The sequence below is a fragment of the Erythrolamprus reginae genome, chromosome 2 (genome assembly GCF_031021105.1).
Source record: "Erythrolamprus reginae isolate rEryReg1 chromosome 2, rEryReg1.hap1, whole genome shotgun sequence".
Lineage (NCBI taxonomy): Eukaryota > Metazoa > Chordata > Lepidosauria > Squamata > Dipsadidae > Erythrolamprus > Erythrolamprus reginae.
Window position 1 is genome coordinate 212,959,357 of NC_091951.1, and position 20,401 is coordinate 212,979,757.

The window sequence follows — 20,401 nt, forward strand, 5'->3', positions numbered from 1 at the left end:
CCAAGACAAGCTCTAGTAAAAGACAGAATTAAATTTTACTTATCTGAATAGAAAGAAGGGAAGGTGTTTTGCGAGATGAACGAGCCATCACATGTCCTGCTGGATCGCAGGACAGAGCGAATTCTGGGGAAGGAGCGGATACAGCAGGCTTTTTAAAGACTAGGCTCAGTCCTCGACGGATTGGACAGCGAGCAACCCACGTGACTGCTGGACCTGCTCACTCAGTACGGAGAATTTGTCTCCCATATTGAATTCCTTACATAATTTATATAAATAGCTATGGTTAACTTTATCAAAAGCTTTATAGACATCTAATTTCAAAATTCCCAATTTCCTTTTAATAACAGTAGCATCATGCATTACATTTATTACATTTCTAATTGGTTCGCTTATCTTCCTACCCTTCACAAACCCATATTGATCCTCTTCAATTATTTTTGGTAAGATATTTTCGAGTCTATTTGCCAATATGTTCATAAATATTTTATTATCTTGATTTGCCAAATTAATAGGACAGTAGGACCCAGGCTCTCTTAAATCTCTATCAATCTTCTAGATGGTAACAATCTCTGAAATCTTCCATGTCTGCGGGATATTGTGAGTTAACAATATATTATTCAACAGTTTCCTCAAATGTGGCAGCAGTTCATTCATATGACTCAAGTAGTACAGGGTCCGACTCACGAGGGAGGGCACGCACCTGACATGGTATTCCTTTCCGAGCAACTGAGTAATGGTCTGAGACTAAGGGGCTTAGAAGCACTGCCTTTGTCATGGTCAGACCATTTTCTACTACGGCTTGACTTCCTGGCTCCAATCCTCCCCCGCAGGGAGGCGGAACCAATGAAGATGTTCCGCCCCAGACGCCTGATGGACCCAGAGGGCTTTCAGACGGCGCTTGGGGTTATCCCAGAGGCACTCGTCCACAGTTCGGCGGAGTCTCTTGCGGAGGCCTGGAACACGGCTGCTGCGGAGGCTCTCGACCGGATTGCGCCTTTGCGACCTCTCCGAGGCGTTAGACCCCGTAGAGCGCCATGGTTCAACGAGGAGCTCCGGGAGTTGAAGCGCCAAAAGAGACGTCTAGAGAAGCGATGGAGGAAGAGTAGGTCTGAATCCGACCAAACACTTGTAAGAGCTTTTATTAAGACTTACAAAGTGGCGCTCAAGGCGGCAAGATGCGCGTACCATGCCGCCTTGATTGCATCAGCGGAATCCCGCCCGGCCGCTCTGTTTAGGGTGACCCGCTCCCTTCTTAATCAGGGGGGAATTGGGGAGCCCTTGCAGAGTAGTGCCGAGGATTTTAACACATTTTTCGCTGATAAAGTCGCTCAGATTCGGGCCGACCTCGACTCCAATTGTAAAACAGAGTCGACTGACAACGAGTCAGTCGAGGTGACTGGGGCACGTACTTGTCCACCTGTCTGGGAAGAGTTTGATCTGGTGACACCTGATGAAGTGGACAAGGCCATTGGAGCTGTGAGTTCCGCCACCTATTTACTGGACCCGTGTCCCTCCTGGTTGGTTTCGGCCAGCAGGGAGGTGACACGGAGCTGGGCCCAGGAGATTACCAACGCTTCCTTGGGGAGGGGAGTTTTTCCATCACTCTATAAAGAAGCGCTTGTGCGCCCCCTCCTCAAGAAGCCCTCCCTGGACCCAGCTGTGCTTAATAACTATCGTCCAGTCTCCAACCTTCCCTTTATGGGGAAGGTTGTTGAGAAGGTGGTAGCACTCCAGCTCCAACGGTCCTTGGAAGAAGCCGATTATCTAGGTCCCCAGCAGTCGGGTTTCAGGCCCGGTTACAGCACGGAAACCGCTTTGGTCGCGTTGATGGATGATCTCTGGCGGGCCCGGGACAGGGGTTTATCCTCTGTCCTGGTGCTCCTTGACCTCTCAGCGGCTTTCGATACCATCGACCATGGTATCCTTCTGCACCGGCTGGAGGGGCTGGGGGTGGGAGGCACTGTTCTTCAGTGGTTCTCCTCCTACCTCTCTGGCCGGTCGCAGTCGGTGTTAGTGGGGGGACAGAGGTCGACTCCTAGGTCTCTCCCTTGTGGGGTGCCTCAGGGGTCGGTCCTCTCCCCCCTGCTATTTAACATCTACATGAAACCGCTGGGCGAGATCATCCAAGGACATGGGGTGAGGTATCATCAATATGCGGATGATACCCAGCTTTACATCTCCACCCCATGCCCAGTCAATGAAGCGGTGGAAGTGATGTGCCGGTGCCTGGAGGCTGTTGGGGCCTGGATGGGTGTCAACAGACTCAAGCTCAACCCGGATAAGACGGAGTGGCTGTGGGTTTTGCCTCCCAAGGACAATTCCATCTGTCCGTCCATTACCCTGGGGGGGGGAATTATTGACCCCCTCAGAGAGGGTCCGCAACTTGGGCGTCCTCCTCGATCCACAGCTCACATTAGAACAACACCTTTCAGCTGTGGCAAGGGGGGCGTTTGCCCAGGTTCGCCTGGTGCACCAGTTGCGGCCCTATCTGGACCGGGACTCATTGCTCACAGTCACTCATGCCCTCATCACCTCGAGGTTCAACTACTGTAATGCTCTCTACATGGGGCTACCTTTGAAAAGTGTTCGGAAACTTCAGATCGTGCAAAATGCAGCTGCGAGAGCAGTCATGGGCCTACCTAGGTATGCCCATGTTTCACCATCACTCCGCAGTCTGCATTGGCTGCCGATCAATTTCCGGTCACAATTCAAAGTATTGGTTATGACCTTTAAAGTCCTTCATGGCATCGGACCAGAATATCTCCGAGACCGCCTCCTGCCGCACGAATCCCAGCGACCGATTAGGTCCCACAGAGTGGGCCTTCTCCGGGTCCCGTCAACTAAACAATGTCGGTTGGCGGGCCCCAGGGGAAGAGCCTTCTCTGTGGCGGCACCGGCCCTCTGGAACCAACTCCCCCCGGAGATTAGAACTGCCCATGCTCTTCCTGCCTTCCGTAAACTCCTTAAAACCCACCTTTGCCGTCAGGCATGGGGGAACTGAACATCTCCCCCTGGGCACGTTTAATTTATGCATGGTATGTCTGTGTGTGTGTCTGCTAGCATATGGGGTTTTTAAATATTTAAATATTTTAAATTTGTCTGATTGCTTATGATTTGTTTTTACATGTTGTGAGCCGCCCCGAGTCTTCGGAGAGGGGCGGCATACAAATCTAAGTAATAAATAAATAATAAATAAAAATAAGTTTTATAAAAATTCTCCTGTAAACTCATCCGGGCACGGTGCTTTGATTTGTTTTAACCCTTTAATTACTCTAGCAATTTCATCTTGTCTAATTTCTGCATTCAATATTTGTTTATCTTCTTCACTTACTATTTTCCCAACATTAAGGTCTCCTATATTTACCTGCTCCTCTTTTTACAAATCCTCATAATATTTTCCCATTATTTTCTCTAGCTGCTCTTTACCATTTCTAACCTCTCCACTAGGATCTCGCAATGCTAATATACATGATTTTTCTTTCTTCTTCTTCAAATATCTTCCCATTTGTTGCATTGATTTTGTCCCCCAGCTCAATATTTTTGTTGCATTGTCATTCTCATCTTATTCCATTGGATCTCATCATACACCTTCTATTGTTTCCTTTTCAATTTCAATAGGATACTATTGCTCTTGTATCAAATTAATTTCCCTTATCTTACTCTCCCTTTCTCTACCCCACTTTTTTCTGATATCTACTTTCATATATATACATTGTCCCCTCATATAAGCCTTACATGCATCCCAAATGATTGATCATTGAATATCGCCTACATCATTGTTTGATTTGTAGTGCCGCTCCGAGTCTCTGGAGAGGGGCGGCACACAAATCGAATAAATCTAATTAATTCTAAAACATTCACATAACTCTATCTGCAGTTTATCTTTGTCTTGTTCGTTAGACGTTAGGGCTGCATTATATTTCCAAATTCTTTGATTACATTCCTGACCTATTTCCAACTCTGCCAATAGTGGGGCATGATCTGACAACCAAATACTTTTTATATCTAATTTTTTAATATATTCTATATGTTCTGTGGTATGAGTCTCCCAAAAATTTAAGGGTACAAATTTCAGACACACACACACACTTGAAAGTTCAAAAACAATGTTCTTTATCACAAAGATTCAAAAGAAACAAAGCACCCTTTTTGTATTGCAAAGAGCACTCGTCCCAAAACAACCTGGTAGTGTGTACAATCCCCTTAATCAGTCCTTAAGTTCTTAGCTAGCAGCTGTGAAGGAACGTCACAGCCCTCCTTCTTCCACGAAGTGAGACCACCACACTTTGCTCTGCTTTGGTTTCAAATTCATGAAAAATCAACAAAGCCTGGAAACAGCAAGGCATGGTCCTGAAGAAACAACGATCACATAATCTTCCACAACGGCCAAGCCAACACGCTGCTATTTATATCAGCAGCTCTAATTACTGGAGCCCCACCCAAACACAGGTGGCCTCTCTTATCTCCTGTAATATTTCTTCAATTGGTCTCTTTGATGCATAATTCTATACATGCGTGGGTCTAACACTTCCTCATCCCAATCGACCGAAGATAATGGAGATTGGCTTCATGGGCTATGTGCCAAGCCCCCCTCTTCCAAGTCTCCCCCACCTTCGTCCGAGTAAACTGCACTACCCGACTGTCGGCAATAAAACAGGCCTATGACATGTTGATGTTTCCCCTGCATCCACCTCCACATTCCTTGGGGCAGGAGCTGGGCCAGAGCCAACCACAACACTATATATATTCTAATTTTTTGTATACTCATTAATATACAAGTCAATACAACTGAATGTATGATATCTTGCTGAATAATAAGTACAGTAATACATCGTCTTACGAACCTAACTGGTTCCCGGGGGAGGTTCATAAGGCGAAAAGTTCATAAGATGAAACATTGTTTCCCATAGGAAACAATGTAAAATGAATTAATGCGTGAAAGGAAAAAAATGCAAAAAAATGTCGCTGACCGGCTGTCACCTTTTGAAACAGCCGGGCGCTTCTCAGCGTTCTCACAATGCCAAACCTGGAAGTTTGGCAAAAGTTCGGGTTTGGCGTTGGGGTTCAGGAGGATGCTGAGAAGCCCCGCCGCCCAGCTGTTAGCTTTTAAAAAGAGCTGTGCAGCTGTCGGGCCAGTCAGGAGGCTGGAAAGGAGGTGGGGAATCCCAATAGGGAATTCCATGGGCAGAACTTTTGATGTCACAAAGACATCCTACCTGGAGTCCACGTTTCGGCCGGCCAGGAAGGACGTCTTTGTGACGTCAAAGCTCCGCCCATGGAATTCCCTATTGGGATTCCCCACCTCCTTTCCAGCCTCCTGACCGGCCCGACAGCTCCGCAGCTCTTTTGAAAAGCTAACAGCCGGGTGCCGGGGCTTCTCAGTGTCCTCCTGAACCCCAACGCCAAACCCAAACTTCCGGGTTCGGCATTCTGGAGGCCGCCGAGAAGCCCCCCGGCTGTTCCAAAAGGTGACAGCCGGGCGGCGGGGCTTCTCGGTGGCCTTCCAAACACCGAACCCGGAAGTTCGGCAAAAGTTTGGGTTTGGCGTTCAGGTTCGGGAGGACGCCGCAAAGCCCCCCGGCAGTTTCAAAAAGCAACAGCCGGGCGGCGGGGCTTCTTGGCGGTGGCAGCGGGTTCATAAGACAGAAAAAGTTCAGAAGAGGCAAAAAATTTCCGAACCCCAGGTTCGTATCTCGGATTGTTTGTATCACGAGGAACCACTGTACCTCTATTTGGTATACCTGCATGGAGATCCACCATATTAAGTCTATTTAAATGTAACGTCTTGCTATTTCCGATCCCATTTGTTAATTGCATATTGAAATCTCCTGCCAAAAACATTGTGCCATCCATAAAGTTACCCAACTTCCTCTTTGTATTTATTATAAATTGTTTAGTTTTCGCATTTAGGGCATAAATTGCCGCCAATGTCAATTTCTTTTGATTTATTTTCCCTTTAACAAACAACCACCTCCCTTCTCTATCTTTCTGAACTCCAACCTCCCCAAATATAACCTTCTGATGAATAAGTATCACCGTACCTCTACTATTTTGTGTTCCTCGAGATTCATATACCCATTTCCAATTTCTATCATTAACCAATTTATCCCTTCCTCCCCGTCTTTTATGTGTTTCTGTCAAAATTATAATATCCACCTTATTTTGCTTAACCATCCTCAATAACCTATAACATTTCAAATTCGATCCCAAACCATTCACATTTAAAACCATTATAATACACTCACCCATAATATACAAAAATAAACCTTTTCCCTTCTTGTTTTGCTCTTGTTTACTTATTTTCTCCTTCCTCACCCCAATCACCCCTGCAAAGTGCCTCCCCTGTGCTCCACCCACACCAAGAAGGGGAGGACAAGAAAAACCCTTGTCCAACCATGAGGCACTTCTACTGATTACGTTCCTACATTGCTGAGCTCCACTTGCAACCACTTTTTAATATATTTGGAAAAAGAAACCCCCTCCCACCCTCCTTTAATTAACCATTGGATGATGCCTTCTTTTACTTTTTTCCCATCTCCCCTCCAAAGAGAATAAAAATTAACAATACTTTCCAGAAACATCTCCAAAAGGGGTCAGCGGGGTCAGTTTCAACTCTTCATTTCTTTGCTTTCCTCTCGTGCTGGGCTCTTGGTTTTCTCTTCTGCTCCTTTCTAATGGTCTCCACCTGCAACTCCTTCAACTGCTCCTCTCTTTGCTTTTCCTCCTCATCTGGGGTACCACAACTGCTGGAGTAATCTTCTCCAACTACTCCGCTTTCTCCTCCTCTTGCTCCTTTTGGCTCTCCATCTGCTCTGCTTTCTCCAAACTCAATTCCAAGTTGGTTCAATAGGGCCTTCCCCTCCTCCAATGATCGTGCTTTGAACATCTTATTTTCTTGGAACGCCAAAATAACAGTGGGGAAAGTCCAGGTAAACTTTATTCGACTTTGATATAAATGGCTTGAGATTGGGCATAAAGCAGCTCTCACTTTCAAAGTTTCCCTGGAGAGATCTCTAAGGACTCTTATCTCGTTTCCATCTTGATTAAGGCTGGCACAACTTTTCAAATATTTGTAGATCATTTCAGCTTTCTTCTCACTGGTCAAAGCCATAACAATGTGTCTTTGCATCTCCCGGTTTCTACGTGGAACTCCCCAATGAACGTGTTCTATGTCATCATAAAGAATTTGAACGCCATTCGCTTTCATCCAACCAAAAAGTGCTTCAGCTAATTTCAAGCCTGGAGCAAAATCTTGTCTAAAACCACACAGACGTAAATTTCTTCTTCTTTGACGATCCTCGAGATTAATAAGCCTACAATTATATTGCTTTCAATCCTCGGCTTGGCTTTTAACTTGTTCTAATTTCTGAATTTTTTCAGCTGACTCTTCTGCTCCCTTTTTAACTATTTTAACATCTTGGGAAAGATTTTCAAGTACCCCCTTGATTCGTTGGAATCTTTGTTCAAAAGAACCCACAATCTGAAGTAATTTATCTAGTTTCGTTTCAATATTTCTGAAGCTAGTATCTGCCCCTTCAACCATTTTCTCTTTGTTAAGATTTATGTACTCACTCTGTGATAACGATAGATCTGTCTTCCCCTGGAGCTGCAAATCTTAAATTTTCTTTGAACTTCTATAATTGCTATGCAACTCTGCTTATCGTCAAGATAAATTTATGATGTTTTAGGAGAGTTTTTCCACTTTTTCCAATTTCTCATATCGGAGCTCCCCGTAGGTGTGTCTAGAGCTGTCTGTGATGCAAGCGTAATCTATTTGACGCATGCGTAATCCACCATTGGTTTAATGGTCTTCGGAGAGGGGCGGCATACAAATCTAAGTAATAAAATCCTTATTCAGTTCTTAGTGGAAATATAGTATTCAATTATAAATCCGCCTAATCAGTATACATTTCTTTTATCTAAAAACCTTTAATAATATATTCCCAACTCATCTATCATTTTATGTATTTCTCACAATGTTTCATTATGTTAGCCTATTCTAATTGTGCTTTCACTGCTAAACCAATATAATTATCATGCCCTACTCTATTTATACTTCAGTGTCATCTTCCCTACTCCATTTGTTTTTTTCTATGTATACCCAGTATATATTCCCTAATCTATTTATATTTTTTCACTGTAAACCCAGTGTAATCGTCTTCCCTGATTTATTTGTATTTTTCACTGTATTTTCTTACTCCAATTATTCCATAATTACTATATATCAAAAAAAAATTATTAATTTATTTTAAAAAGCATAATCAAGAAAATATATACATTGACATATTTGCAATATTTGGGATTGCGCATGTGCCGAATTGGTTTCTAGGCATTTCACCTCTGGCTCCGAATTAATATATAATGTAAAGGGTTTTCTCTCCCTTTAAAATATTATAAATCCTTCTTAGGAAAAAAATAGGAGGTACAGGAATCTACGGGCATGAAAGAGAATTTGAAGATTTACGATTTCAAGCAAAGATGGAGGTGCTTTCGCTGTTACAAGGAAGTGATAAGTGAGTACAATAAATCTTAAAATGGCAGAGGGAGGGGAAAAAGAAGACGCTTCCAGCTTCGCGAACATTGAAAAAAACCTGGATAAATTGCTGGACATTTGTTCTGGATTTGAGCAGAGATTTATTAAAGTAGAAACTACAATGGGTCAGCTGGCTTCAGAAGTAAAGTAAATTAAAAAGGAGGAGGAATCCTCTGCTGGAAAGATACAGAAAGTTGAAAAACAAGTGAAGGATCACGATGGAATAATAAAACAAATGAATGACAGAATTGCTAATCTGGAGGACCGTCAGAGAAGAAGGAATTTGCGTCTGCGTGGGTTCAGAATGGATTCTGCCTCTGATTCAAAGTTAACAGAAGCAGTCTGCGCTTGGTTAAATAAACAGAGAGGCGTACAAGTCAGCTTGGAAGATTTATTGCGAGTTCACTGGGCGGCACCAAGAAGAGACGGGAGGCAGAGAGACATAATTGTGGCTTTCCTCAGTGAAAAAAAAGCAGAGATGATTTATAAATCTTTGAAGACTTCTACGAGCCTTAAATAAGACGGAAATGAGATAAGGGTTCTGAGGGATCTTTCCTGGGAAACTCTGAGAGCGAGAGCTGTTTTGAAACCAATTGCAAGCTGGTTATATCAAAGTGGAACCAGATTTAGCTGGGGCTACCCAGTGGCTATCTTGGTGTTCCATGAAAATAAAATGTACAGAGCACGTTCATTAGAGGAGGGAAAGGCTTTATTGGATCAACTGGGGATTAGGTTTGAGGAAACTGGAGCACTAGCACATGAAGGAGAAGAGGCTTTTGACAGTCGGAGTACCCCAGACGAGGAGGAAAGATGAAGGGAAGAGCAGCTGAAGGAGTTAACCGGGCAGGTGGAGGCCATCAGAAAGGAGCAGAGAAAAACATGGGCTCTGCGTGAGAAGAGAGCCAGAAAGTGATGGTGTTTGGTCTCCTTGTCTTGTTGTGAAAAAAAAGAAAGAAAAAAAGAAAAAAAATTATTACTATTATTATTATTATTATTATTATTATTATTATTATTATTATTATTATTATTATTCTTGGAGATGCCTTGGGATTCCTGTATATTTGTCATTCGGTGGGGGAAGTCTAAGGGGGAGAAAAAGGTGGTTAAAGAATTTAAAATTAAAGAAGGAATTATTTAAAGGAGAAAGGGGAGGAAAGATTTCTCTTTATTATAATTAAAAAGGGTTGAAAGAGGAGCTAGTTGAGTGAGAACGCAATCCAGATAATGTGCCTCAGGTATGGGCAAGGTTTTTTCTTGTCTTCTCCCCTCTCAGTGGGGGGAGCACAGGGGGAGGCACGTTGGGGGGGGGGTAATAGGGGTAAAGAAAAGGGAAAAATATAAACCAAGGGCAAAACAAGAGGGGAAAAGGGTGTTTTTGGTATATTATTACGGAGTGTAAGATAATGGTTTTAAATGTGAATGGTTTGGGATCGGATTTGAAACGTTTTAGGATATTAAGGATGGCTAAGCAATATAAGGTGGATATTATGATTTTGACAGAAACACATAAAAGACGGGGAGGAAGGGATAACTTGATTAATGATAGAAATTGGAAATGGGTGTTTGAGTCAAGTGGAACACAAAATAGTCGAGGCACAGCGATTCTGATTCATCAGAGGGTTAATTTTGAAGAGGTCGGAATTCAGAAAGACAGAGAAGGAAGGTGGATATTTGTTAAAGGGAAAATAAATCAAAAGAAGTTGACATTAGCAGCAATTTATGCCCCAAATGGGAAAACAAAACAATTTATAATAAATACTAAGAAGAAGTTAGACAATTTTAAGGAGGGCTCAACTTTTTTGGCAGGAGATTTTAATATGCAATTAACAAATGGGACTGCAAATAGCAGGATGTTACATTTAAATAGACTTAATATGGTGGATCTACATGCAGATATTTTAAACAGAGCTACATATTATTCAGCAAGATATCACACATTTAGCTGCATAGACTACATATTAATGAATAGGGGAGGTAATATACAAGTTAAAAAAGTAGACATTAAAAGTATATGGATATCAGATCATGCCGCACTATTGGCAGAATTGGAAATAGGTCAGGAACGAAATCAAAAAATTTGGAGATATAATGCAGTTGTAACTGCTAGGGAACAAGATAAAGAGAAATTGCAAACAGAGTTATCAGAATATTTTAGAATTAATGATGTGGGTGGTATTAAAAAATCAATTGTATGGGATGTATGTAAGGCCTTCATGAGGGGACAATGTATATGTATGGAAGCAGATATTAGGAAGAGGTGGGGTAGAGAGAGGGAAAGGAAGATAAGGGAAATAGATTTGATACAAGAGCAGTTAAGAATAATGAAAAGTAGAGATTGGAATAGTTTATTGAAATTGAAAAAGAAACAATTGATGGTGTATGATGAGATCAAATGGAACAAGATGAGAATGATGATGCGACAAAAAATACAGAGCTGGGGGACAAGATCAATGCAGCAAATGGCGAGATATCTGAAGAAGAGGAAAGAAAAATCATGTATTTTAGCAATGAGGGACACCAGTGGAGTGGTTAGATATGGTAATGACCAGTTAGAGGAGATAATGAGGAAATATTATGAAGATTTGTATAAAGAGGAGTCCTCAAGGTTGGGAAAATAGTAAGTGAAGAAGATAAACAAATTTTGAATGCAGAAATTACACAAGATGAAATTGCTAGAGTAATTAAAGGGTTAAAACAAGCCAAAGCACCGGGCCCAGATGGGTTTACAGGGGAATTCTATAAAACTTATGTGAATGTTTTGCTGCCGCATTTGGGGAAATTGTTTAATAATATATTGTCAAATCGTGATATCCCACAGACATGGAAGCTTTCAGAAATTGTTACCATTCCGAAGATGGGTCGAGATTTAAGAGAGCCTGGGTCTTACCGTCCGATCAGTTTGGCAAATCAGGATTATAAAATATTTATGAAAATACTGGCAAATAGATTAGAAAATATTTTACCAAAAATAATTGAAGAGGATCAATATGGATTCGTGAAGGGAAGGAAAATAAGTGAACCAATCAGAAATGTAATGAATGTGATGCACCATGCTACCGCTACTAAAAGGAAATTGGGAATTTTGAAATTAGATGTTTATAAAGCGTTCGATAAAGTTAACCATAGTTACTTATATAAATTATGTAACAAATTAAATATGGGGAAAATTTTTTGTGAAACTATAAAAGAGATTTATAAAGGAAATGAAGCATATATAAGAGTGAATGGACAAAGAACGCAGAGTATTAAAATATTAAACGGCACCAAGCAGGGATGCCCTCTGTCTCCAAAATTATTCGTAATAGCAATAGAGATCTTAGCTAATAAGATAAGACAAGATAACACTTGGGCAGGATATAGAATAGGGGAATTAGAAATGAAAATAAATTTATTTGCAAATGATGCAATTATATTGACCCAGACCCCGATGGAGATGATTAAAGGTATAATAAATATTTTACAAGAGTTAAAGCAGGAATCAGGACTGTCGGTTAATATGGAAAAATCAGAGATTATGTGTTTAAATATAGATCCGAGAGAACAGATAGAAATTAGGAAAGAATCAGGGTTGAAATTAGGACTTAAAAAATAAAATATTTGGGAATTTGGTTATTAAAAAACCCAGTGAAAATGGAAGAGATTAATTATAGAATAACATGGAGGAAAATGTTGAAACAGATGAGGAGCTGGAAAGATAAAAAGCTAAGGAGACTCTCTAAAATAAGAGCTTTAAAAATGATGATAGCTCCCAAGATGATGTACCTATTTCAGGTGCTGTCGGGGCGGTTATCGGTATGTAAGGTTAAAGAGTGGGACAAAAAATTAAATTATTGGATTGAAGAAGATAAGAGACCAAGAATAAGAAAAAAGTGGTTAATTGCGAATGAAAAAGAGGGGGGATGGGGAGTTCCATGTTTGGAGCTGTATAGGGAAGCTTTTCAAATGGAAAGGTTAATGGAGTTGCAATTAAGTGAAAATAAATGGGCGAAATTGGAAAAACAGATAAACGGGATGAAGAATAGAGAATTAATTTTTAGGAAGTGGAATAGGAGAGATATAGGTAAATTAATAGGCCCAATGAAAGGGACTATGGAAATTTGGAAAAAATGGCAAGGGAAAATAGGATTATATAAATTTAAACTGTCATCGCTTTATGTAATAAATAGAGAAAACGAAATTAACTTAAATAGGGTTATAGGAGAGTTGAAGGGAAGAGGGATAACTAAGATAGAACAGTTATACGAGAAGGATGGCAGGCCAAGTAGAAATCGTATAGAATGGTGGTTAGGTAAGGGAAGGTGGCTACAAATAAATGCAATATGTAAATATCTAAATGAAAGGGAGAATAAAGAAGTATTATGGCGGGAGGAGACAGGGTTAGAGAAAATAATAAGAGAAAAAAGTGAGGGGATAAAGGCGCAAGCAACTAATATATACAAACTGCTAGTGCAGTCAGATGGGGACACGATTGATGGATTGACTAAATGGTGGCAAAATGAGATGTTAGTAGAGGTACAAGAAATGGAAAATATAGTAGAAGATATAAGGAAAATTAAAAATACAAGAATTAGGGAAATGAGAAGGAAAATATTACATAAGTGGTATTTTACTCCCGTTCAATTTGCACATTTTCAGCAGAATGTCAGGGGGAATTGTTGGCATGGTTGTCAAGATAAAGGAGTGTTTATGCATATGTTTTGGGAATGCCCGATAGTGCAGGAATTTTGGCAAAAAGTGAAAGAGGATATCAATGGAATGTTAAATATACAATGGACAATCACTAAGGAAATGGCAGTACTAGTAAAAAGCAATGCGATGGGAGAATTTAGAGAAATAAAAAAAGCAGCAATAGAAAGTGCTCAGGCAGTAATAGTTTTGGGTTGGAAGGATGCGACAAAATGGACAATGCAAAATTGGTATAGGTACATGGTGGATCATATTCAATTTGAAATTATGGAAAAAAGGATAAATTTGGATAATGAAACTGATTTGGGATGGCTGATGGGACGGTGGGACAAGGTAAGACGATATATGACGAGCAGAATCCGAGACCAAGCTACAAGAAATAAACTAGAATCACTCTATAATATGGAGACAGAGATATTGCTCTTGGGTTAAGTGGATTATAAAAGAAATACCCCCAATTTGGTGGTGGGGAATGTGTGTATGTCGGGGTGGTGGGCACAATTCACATTTCACTACGCACTGTTTTATGTTGTGTGATTTTAAATTGTTAAAAATCAATTAAAAAATATTTTAAAAAAAATAGATTAATATGGAGGAAAATGTTGAAACAGATGAGGAGCTGGAAAGATAAAAAGCTAAGGAGACTCTCTAAAATAAGAGCTTTAAAAATGATGATAGCTCCCAAGATGATGTACCTATTTCAGGTGCTGTCGGGGGGCTATCGGTATGTAAGGTTAAAGAGTGGGACAAAAAACTAAATTATTGGATTGAAGAAGACAAGAGACCAAGAATAAGAAAAAAGTGGTTAATTGCGAATGAAAAAGAGGGGGGATGGGGAGTTCCATGTTTGGAGCTGTATAGGGAAGCTTTTCAAATGGAAAGGTTAATGGAGTTGCAATTAGGTGAAAATAAATGGGTGAAATTGGAAAAACAGATAAACGGGATGAAGAATAGAGAATTAATTTTTAGAAAGTGGAATAGGAGTGACTTAGGTAAATTAATAGGCCCAATGAAAGGGACTATGGAAATTTGGAAAAAATGGCAGGGGAAAATATGATTATATAAATTTAAACTGTCATCGCTTTATGTAATAAATAGAGAAAATGAAACTAACTTAAATAGGGTTATAGGAGAGTTGAAGGGAAGAGGGATAACTAAGATAGAACAGTTATATGAGAAGGATGGCAGGCCAAGTAGAAATCGTATAGAATGGTGGTTAGGTAAGGGAAGGTGGCTACAAATAAATGCAATATGTAAATATCTTAATGAGAGGGAGAATAAAGAAGTATTATGGAGGGAGGAGAAAGGGTTAGAGAAAATAATAAGAGAAAAAAGTGAGGGGATAAAGGCGCAAGCAACTAATATATACAAATTGCTAGTACAGTCAGAAGGGGATACGATTGATGGATTGACTAAATGGTGGCAAAATGAGATACCAGTAGAGGTACAAGAAATGGAAAATATAGTAGAAGATATAAGGAAAATTAAAAATACAAGAATCAGGGAAATGAGAAGGAAAATATTACATAAGTGGTATTTTACTCCCGTTCAATTCGCACATTTTCAGCAGAATGTCAGGGGGAATTGTTGGCATGGGTGTCAAGACAAAGGAGTGTTTATGCATATGTTTTGGGAATGCCCGATAGTGCAGGAATTTTGGCAAAAAGTGAAAGAGGATATCAATAGAATGCTAAATATACAATGGACAATCACTAAGGAAATGGCAGTACTAGTAAAAAGTAATGCGATGGGAGAATTTAGAGAAATAAAAAAAGCAGCAATAGAAAGCGCTCAGGCAGTAATAGTTTTGGGTTGGAAGGATGCGACAAAATGGACAATGCAAAATTGGTATAGGTACATGGTGGACCATATTCAATTTGAAATTATGGAAAAAAGGATAAATTTGGATAATGGGACGGTGGGACAAGGTAAGACGATATATGACGAGCAGAATCTGAGACCAAGCTACAAGAAATAAATTGGAATCACTGTATAATATGTAAACAGATATATTGCTCTTGGGTTAAGTGGACTATACAAGAAACACCCCCAATTTGGTGGTGGGGAATGTGTGTGTGTCGGGGTGGTGGGCACAATTCACTACGCACTGTTTTATGTTGTGTGATATAAAAATTGTTAAAAATCAATAAAAAATATTTACAAAAAAAAAAAGACATATTTGCAATATTTGCAATACACAAAAAAGAAATAGAAAAACATACATACACTTCTAAGCCAACCAAAAAACACCTGGACAATTACAAAGTTACAAATAACATAAAAACATCAATTTCCTCTTGAGAGAAGGAGAGTTTCAGTCTTATTGCATATCAAATTATTTTCTGGTGAATAGAAGTCATCGGCATTCACTGTTGTTCTTTTTGGTTATCAATATCTATTATTATTATTATTATTATTATTATTATTTTTTTAAACCGCCTTCTGTACCCTTTTTTATTAATTAATTTAGTTACATAAAGATTTGTTTTCACAAAAAAATGTTGTCTTTACATCATATTTCATCTTTCTGTCCATAAATATGTATCTTAAAGCATCATTATTATCGTAATTCAATTTGAACTTCTATTTCTCCTCTTAAACCAATCATAAAATATGTTCCATGTTTTATAATAGTCAGAGTCTTCTTTGTTTTTTAATTTTAATGTTAAGACATCTAGTTCTGCACAGTCAAGAATTTTCTTTAGTATTAATGAGTCTTCCGGAGGGTTAGGTTTTTTCCAGCATTGGGCTATTGCCATTCTAGTTGCAGTCAGTATGTGTATCAGCAGATAATATTTATTTTTGTCTAATTTTTGATTTATTACTCCTAGCAGGAACGCTTCCAGTCTTCTGTTTATTTTGATTTGGAGTACAGTGATCCCCCGCTCGTTGCAAGGGTTCCGTTCCAGGACCCCCCGCAACGAGCGGGTTTTCGCGAAGTAGCGCTGCGGAAGTAAAAACACCATCTGCGCATGTGCAGATGGTGTTTTTACTCCCACAGCGCTAGCGAGGAGCCGAAGATTGGGGGCGGCGCGGCTGTTTGCCGCCGGCATGGAGGGCTTCCTAGCAGCCCCCCAAACCCGGGTTGGGGGTCCGGGGGGCGCTGGCTCTCGGCGCTTTCGAGCTGAGTCCGGGAGCGAATTCGCTCCCGGACTCAGCTCAAAAGCGCCGATAGCAAGCGGCAAGGAACGGCTTGTCCACGCCGTTCATTCTCGCCGCTTTCGAGCTGAGTCCGGGAGCGAATTCGCTCCCAGACTCAGCTCGAAAGCGCCGATAGCAAGCGGCAAGGAACGGCTTGTCCACGCCGTTCATTCTCGCCGCTTTCGAGCTGAGTCCGGGAGCGAATTCGCTCCCGGACTCAGCTCGAAAGCGGCGAGAACGAACGGCGTGGACAAGCCGTTCCTTGCCGCTTGCTATCGGCGCTTTTGAGCTGAGTCCGGGAGCGAATTCGCTCCCGGACTCAGCTCGAAAGCGCCGATAGCAAGCGGCAAGGAACGGCTTGTCCACGCCGTTCGTTCTCGCCGCTTTCGAGCTGAGTCCGGGAGCGAATTCGCTCCCGGACTCAGCTCGAAAGCGGCGAGAATGAACGGCGTGGGCGGCCGAAGGGCGGGCGGCAGCGAGGAGTTTGCGTGGGCGGTGGGGAAACTCCTCGCTGACGCCAGCAAGAGGGGGAAGACTCAGGGAAGCCGCCCAGCAGCTGATCTCCCGGTTGCCATCTACGCATGCGTGCCCATGGGCACGCATGCGTAGATGGTATTTTGACTTCCGGGTTGAAAAATAGCGAAGTACCCTGTTCGCAATGGTTGGGGACACAATAAACGGGGGATCACTGTATATCTGTCAGCCAATCTTGTATTTTAATCCAAAGTTTCTTTTTTTTTGGGCAGGTCCACCAGATGTGGTAATAGGTCCCCATATGTTCTTTGCACCTCCAACGTTCTGGATTTATCCCTTTGTACATTTGTGCCAGTCTTGCTGGAGGGAGGTGCCATCTGTAATACATTTTATACAAAATTTCCCTATATGCTGTTGATTTCGTTAATTTGAAGTTTCTGGACCATATCGTATCCCATTTGTCTAGGCTTACACTATATCCAAAATTCCTACCCCAACTATGAATATTGTTTTTGACTATATAATCTTCCATTTTATAGTTTAATAGGTACTTATAGAATTTTGAAATCATTTTCTGGTCTGGACCTAATATTATTTTGTCAAGTTCTATTTCTCCTTTTTGTATCCCATTTGTTTTTTTATCCTCTTGATATCTCGATTTTATTATATTGTATGGCCACAAGTCTATTCTTATTCCATTTTTTTCTAATTGCTCCCTTGTTTTCAGTTCACCTCTTCCATCTAGTAATTTATAATAATTAACCATTTTATTTAAATCTTTTGTATTGGGATGCATTATGGCCTCCATACTGGAGAACCATTGTGGGGTTTGTGAATAGTGTGATCTTTTAATCTTGGTCCATACTTCGAGGATCGAATTTCTAATAATGTGTTGTCTAAAGTATTTATGAGTTCTATCTTTCCTGTCCCATAGAAAGGCGTGCCACCCTACCATCAGGTCATGGCCTTCTAGAAATAGTAATCGTTTATTCTCTAATTTGATCATCTTTTAGCCAGTCCATAATTGATGCTGTATAATATAGCTCAAAGTCCGGTAACCCAAAACCTCCCTGATTTTATTATCCTGTAGATACTGTATTTTGATCCTTGATTTTTTTCCTGCCCAAATAAATTTTGTTATAATTTTATTAAGCTTTTGAAAGAAGGTTTTTTTTTAAGGTAACTGGAAATGTTCTAAATAAATCTAGTATTTTAGGGAGAATAGTCATTTTAATTACAGAGATTCTTCCCATAAGAGAGATCTGTAGTTTGTTCCATTTTTCTAATTTTTTACTAATCTCTTTGATCAGTACTGTATAGTTATCTTCCTTGATTGTAATTGCCTTTGAGGACAGATTTATACCCAAGTATTTAACTTTTTTTACAAGTTGTAGTTCTAATTTGTTTTCTAATATTTTCTTTTCTTTGTTTATTAAATTTTTTGTTATTATAGTCTTTTGTTTATTAATTTTTAATCCCACTACTTTCCCAAATTTAATAATTTCATCTAATAATTTCCTGCCACATTCAATGGGATCTTCTATGTTAAAAACTAGGTCATCGGCAAATGCCTGAATCTTATATTCTTGATCTTTTATTTTCAGTCCTTTAATATCCTTATTAGTTCGAATCTGTATTAGTAAAATCTCTATAGCCAGTATAAATATCAATGGAGATAGAGGACATCCTTGTCGTACACGTTTTTCTATATTTATATTGTCTGTTAATTCGCCGTTAATAATCACTTTGGCTGTTTGTTGGGTGTATATTGCTTGGATAGTCCTAATAAATTTTTCTTTAAATTTCATCTTTACTAATTGATTTATTTAAAAAATCCAATTTAAATTATCGAATGCTTTTTCTGCATCGAAAAATATCAAAGCCATGGTTTACCCAGGATTTGTCTCATAGTATTCTAATATATTTATTATATTTCTTAGATTATCTTTAATATTTCTATTTGGTAGGAAGCCGTTTTGGTCTGGGTGTATTATTTTATTTATAATTATTTTGAATCTTTCTGCTAAAATCATTGCGAAAATTTTATAATCCAAATTCAATAGTGCTATTGGTGTGTATTGTTTTATCAAATGTCTTTGATTTATGTCTTTAGGTATTAGAGTAATTAAGCTGTCCTTCCATGATTGAGGGATTTTCCCTTTATTTAACACCTCATTTAACATTACTAACATCAGTTTTTTTGTGGGTTCTTGCATTTGTTTGTATAGTTCCGCTGGGATCCCATCTGTTCCAGGTGTTTTGTTACTATTTTGTTTTTTAATTGCTCTCGCAAGCTCTATCATTGAAATATCTTTTTCCATTCTATATATATTAATTTCAGACACCTGTGGTAGTTCAGACTTGTTTAAATATAGTTCTATATCTTCTTCTCCTATCTCGTCTTTTTTGTATAGACCTTGAAAAAAATTTTTAATTATCTTTCCCCCCCCCCTCTATTTCAACTTGTTTCTCTCCCATTTCGTCCAATTGCTGGATATATTTCTTTTCTTTTTCCTTTTTCTCCGTACTGAAGGAGTGGGTCCAGCAGTCACGTGGGTTGCTCCTGTCCAATCCGATGGGACTGAGCCTAGTATTTAAAAAGCCTGCTGGATCCGCCCCTTCCCCAGAATTCGCTCAGTCCCGCTATCCTGCGGTCGTGTGAACGCTCGTTCCTCTCAAAACACCTTCCCTTCGATCTTTCTCTTCTAAAAACAGTAAGATTATTCTATTATTAAAGCTTGCCGGCAGTGGATTCTACTCAGCCCTACCGGGCTTCGAGTTTGGGGGAGAAGTGAGCAGCACAGCCATTCGCGGTTTTGTTTTTCCCTCCGTGCTGTCGCTGCCTGGAATTTAACTTTATTCCTCTCGGCCTGGAGGTCCTGCCGGGGCAAGCCACTGTTTATATAAGGATTAAAGGGCTATTTACCTCCTGCGGTGTGGGACTTGATTGTCTCCCGGACTTAGTTCCCTCCGATTGCAAATTAAACGGAGCGGGTTTTTTGGCACGAAGGCCCTCGCGCCCAGTAACTTCGCACTTTCGGTTTTGCCCTTCTTGGTCAGCCATCAGTGCTTCCAGTCCGCCGCTTGACCCTGGAGTAGCTGTGAGTCCCTCAGGTCTATTCTCCACGGAAGTGGCCTCCAGCCAGTGTGCCTTGGTTTACTTAAGTTAAGTTTAGTGAGGCCTGCCACGCTGCATTTAGGGACACGAACTCTTGGTACTGTCCGGATTGTTCCTAAGTCGCAGTCGCTCCTGGGCCTAGGAGCAGGGTCACCTCTCCTCTTGGGAAGCTCATTAAATTCTTCTCCCCCCTAATTTTCTTGGCTCAAGCCTCATCTTCTGTAATTTGTTCAGACTATGGCTTCTTTTACAAAGAAAGGCACTACTAAAGGTCCCAGAGAGGTTAGGCCTACTGGTGATGAATCTACTAATATCCCCCAGGCCTCTTCCTCCTCTTCTTCAGGGGCCCATTCCTTGGCTAAGTCCACCAGGGCTGAGAAGAGAAGGGACCTAGCCCTGCAAAAAATACATGATAAATCAGCCAAACGTTTAAAGGTGCAGGCCCAAGT

General features: G+C 40.5%; 1 protein-coding gene across 6 annotated transcripts in view; it reads right to left on the reverse strand.

The window, feature by feature from the left end:
• Positions 1 to 20,401, reverse strand: part of ILVBL (ilvB acetolactate synthase like) — a 299,349-nt gene that overhangs the window by 226,997 nt on the left and 51,951 nt on the right. The window contains exon 1 of one of the 6 annotated variants that reach the window (XM_070741652.1): positions 7,573 to 7,591. The exons of the other annotated variants lie outside the window; for them this stretch is intronic. The gene's annotated coding sequence lies outside the window, so the exon portion shown is untranslated. Of the gene's footprint in view, positions 1 to 7,572; positions 7,592 to 20,401 lie in introns of those variants that run through there. 6 annotated transcript variants of the gene reach the window in all.